The sequence below is a fragment of the Mandrillus leucophaeus genome, unplaced genomic scaffold (genome assembly GCF_000951045.1).
Source record: "Mandrillus leucophaeus isolate KB7577 unplaced genomic scaffold, Mleu.le_1.0 Scaffold208, whole genome shotgun sequence".
Classification (NCBI taxonomy): domain Eukaryota; kingdom Metazoa; phylum Chordata; class Mammalia; order Primates; family Cercopithecidae; genus Mandrillus; species Mandrillus leucophaeus.
In genome coordinates, this window is record NW_012102121.1 from 2,648,870 (window position 1) to 2,652,962 (window position 4,093).

The 4,093-nt window shown below is 43.3% G+C and overlaps 1 protein-coding gene across 1 annotated transcript in view; it reads left to right on the forward strand.

Moving 5' to 3' along the window:
• Positions 1 to 3,733: 3,733 nt before the first annotated feature.
• The window catches only part of KIAA1045 (KIAA1045 ortholog), a 25,396-nt gene continuing 25,036 nt past the window's right edge, over positions 3,734 to 4,093 (forward strand). Inside the window, exon 1 of the mRNA XM_011980084.1 lies at positions 3,734 to 3,944. The gene's annotated coding sequence lies outside the window, so the exon portion shown is untranslated. The remainder of the gene's footprint in view (positions 3,945 to 4,093) is intronic.

A 4,093-nucleotide genomic window follows, 5' to 3' on the forward strand; every position in this document is an offset into this window, starting at 1 on the left:
TTTTTTTTAATAGCCAGGCATGATGTCTACTCGAGAGCCTGAGGTGAGAGGATAACTTGAGCCTGGGAGGTCAAGGCTGCAGTGAGCTGTGATTGTGCCTCTGCACTCCAGCCTGGACAACAGAGCAAGACCCTGTCTCTTAAAACAAACAAACAACGACAACAACAAAAACCCTTTGGTTGTAAGCAATGGAAACCCACAGGCTGGCTGAAGCATTCAAAGGGATGGAAGAGATGGGCACAGTGTCTCACATCTGTAATCCCGGCACTTAGGGAGGCAGAGGCAGGAGGATAGCATGAGCCCAGTAGTTTGAGACCTGCCTGGGCAACATAGCAAGAATCCCATCTCAAAAAACAAACACACATACACACACACACACACACACACACACACACACACACACACACATATAAAGGGATGGAAGGATCAGAAGAACCAAGACGTAGGAAGAGCAGGGACCCACAGCAGCAGTGGGTAGGTCTTCACTTCAGGACACACTGTCACTAATGTACGCACCACAGTTCTCAGACTCTTTGCTTCTCTGTTTTGAGTTTCAGGTTCCTGAGTGAGTATAATTGCACCAACTTTGGTTGGCTGTCTACCTCTGGATCAATTAGCGGCAGCCAAGGGATGAATGCCCTAAATCTGAGAAGGCCACTGGGGCTTTGTCCTTGTGCACTGAAGCCATTCACAACAAAGGGGGAATTGTGTGCTAGGCAGTGGCCCCAAGAGATGTGTATTGTAAGCAAAAAGGTTGCACAGATTCTCTTCTACATGAGCTCACCATCAGGATATGAGGACAACACAGAGTTTGGTGTCATTCTGATTTCCCCCCACAGTCTCTTTAATACCCCAACAGGTTTTTGTCTAAGGCCTAAGAGAAATTAGTCTCATCTTCATGTTTATACTTTTACAATTTGTTTAAACTACAAACAAAATATCATATACACTCTCATTCAGTCCTTTACCTAAAAGATAATAATTCTAAATGCTTAAGGACCACCTAGGGTGGTCCTTAAGATGTTACTACTCTGCTCAAAAACTTACAAGAAAAAAAAACATATAGTGCATGGCACTCCAGCCTGGGTGACAGAGCAAGACCCTGTCTCAGAAAGCAAAAACAAAAACTTACAGAGGCTCTCTATTACCTACCATATTAAAACATCTAAGAATTTAGTTACTTATCAAATAGCCTTTCCTTCCTTTCCCAGCTCCTTTTTTATTAAACATTAGTTGAGCATACAATATTCTCTTTTTTAAGTATTATTTTTTAGCATAATTTTACACAACAGCACAGCTTCGCTGCTGGAAGTGAAAGATTGTTTCTTGCTATGTTGCCCAGGCTGGTCTCAAACTCCTGGGCTCAAGTGACCCTCTCACCTCGCTCTCATAAAGTGCAAGGATTACAGGTGTGAGCCATCATACCCAGCCAGAATAATATTCTCTATTTTCTAGACATTAACATGGTGGTAACTGTATTTGTCAATCTTATAAGCCCAAAAACTTATGGTCATAAATATCTGAACTCAGACCACCCCAGAATATTTTTGGCATATGTTTGCCATAGCCAAAGAATATGCAAAAAAAAAAAAAAAAGTTGAAAACAGTCCCTGCCTCATAAAGACAGTTAAAAGTGGTACAGGCTAGGGCCAGGCGCAGTGGCTCATGCCTGCAATCCCAACACTTTGGGAAGTCAAGGTAGGGGGATCATCTGAGGTCAGGAGTTCAAGACCAGCCTGGCCAACATGGCGAAACCCCGTCTCTACTAAAAATACAAAAATTAGCTGGGTGTGGTGGCACATGCCTGTAATCCCAGCTATTCAGGAGGCTGAAGCAGGAGACTCGTTTGAACCTGGGAGGCGGAGGTTGCAGTGAGCCGCGATCAAGCCACTGCACTCCAGCCTGGGCAACAGAATGTGACTCTGTCTCAAAAAAAAAAAGAGTGGTACAGGCTGCTCTCTAGCAACAGTTTCACCTTGTCAGAGTCCCAGCTGCCTCCAGACCAACCTTATTCAATCCTGCCTTGCTTTTTCTTTTGCTATTCCTTTGACCTTGAAAATCTTACCTTGTGCATCATTCTGTGTCCTCCACTTGCATAAAGTAAACTACCTCCAAAAAGTTTGCACTTTCTAACCTCTCCACTCTCTGAATAAAATAGTAAAAGCTGTCTCTCCTCAACATGAGAAAAACTGCATGTAATTAAAAAATGAAATTGACAAATTTTGATATGACTTTTAATGTTTTAATACCAACAATAATTTAAATGATCATTATGCATTCCTTAACCCAAATACCTCCCTTCATGAAGTAATCTGTCTCTCCCACCTTGGAACTTCCATTGCATTTCATTCCTCTACTGCGCACAACTGATTTTCTCTTTTGTAGTATGATTATGGTTCTCTGTCAATGCTTGTCCTCTATGAGATTATAGTTCTTTGAGGGAAAGTACTGTGTCTTACTCTTATTTGCACCCTTTCTAGTTCTCAGCACGATGCCTGGCATGCTACAGATGCACAATGTACTTTTGTGTGTGTGTGTGACGGAGTTTCGCTGTCGCCCAGGCTGGAATGCAGTGGTGCGATCTTGGCTCACTGCAACCTCTGCCTCCTGGGTTCAAGAGATTCTCCTGCCCCAGCCTCCTGAGTAGCTGAGAACACAGGCACATGCCACTGCACCGGGCTAATTTTTATTTTTAGTAGAGGTGGGGTTTCACTATGTTGGCCAGGCTGGTCTCGGTCTCAGGTGATTCACCTGCCTCAGCCTCCCGAAGTGCTGGGATTACAGGTGTGAGCCACTGCGCCTGGCCACGATATACATTTTTTTGAATGAAGGAAGGAATTAACCGACAGAGATTTATATGATGATGTTACAACCTCCTTTTCCATATAAGCCCATCAGACGGCCTAGAAATAAAACACTTACTAAAAACAGTTCGGAGAAGCCTATCAGTGAAACTGTTATGATGTAATTCTAAAGAAAGTTAGGGGACCCCCAGACTATATGGATAGCTCACTCTGCTTTTTAGCGCTAGTTTCACAACAAGCAAAATAACCATAGTGTCTCTTGAGAAATAAGCACTCATTTTAGAACTAATAAGTACTAAATTTAGAACTCCATATATTAATGGTTTATAGACTTTCCTTTCTCAGTGACAGTACTGAGAAATAGGAGCTTGTGGTATGAAATCAGAATACCTGGATTTCAGTCTCACCTCCATCACATATAGCCATGTGACCTTGGGCGAGTTGTTTAACCTCTCTGTGCCTCAGTTTCATCACTGGCAAAATGTTGAAACTAACAGTACACTCCCTCAAAGGGATGATGTGAAAAGTAATGACAATATATTTATACCATTTAGAATAGTACCTGGCACTTTGTGTTTTAAAGTGATAGAAATATACCATACTTACCTTATATCCCCTATTGGTAAATTCCACATTAAGGGCAAAATTTCTTTTTCATATCCCACCAGGTTACCTAACACAGTATGTAACAAATACTAGACGCTCAAAAAATGACGTGCATTATATTTGAGGTAAATAAATTGAATGCATAAGAAAATGAAGGTATTTTTAAAATGTAAATGCAATTAATATAAATTAAAGGGATCTCGGCATATCATTTGCATATCTTCAGATTTTCCTTATAATTAGTTGCTGGGTGTCTTACGATTTGATCTTTTTCTTGCCCTCTTCAAAGCATGTAGTTTGGTGTAATGCACATTATAGCCCTCAGAATTGCTGGCCTTCTGACAAGTTAGCTGTTTGGATAGTGTGAGGGATGAGGTTGCTGCAGCAAAAAGTGGGTTACACGACAGCACAGCCTCGCTGCTGGAGATGAAAAACCAATAATCCCAGAAAACGGCGCATAGGGTAGGCTGGGCCAGCCGAGGACTATGTGAAGGCTCCTTGGGACCCTCCGGAGGCCAGTGGGGTACTGCAAAGGTGAGTGCCCCAGTGCCAGGGTCGTGAGCCCGAAGCCCTGCGGGGACGGCTGGTAGGACCCGCTGGATGAGTCATTCTCCCCACCCCAGGCACGTGCTGGTGGCAGCATCTACCCGGACCCCGCCTTCGCCCCGGCGCGGAACGCGAGC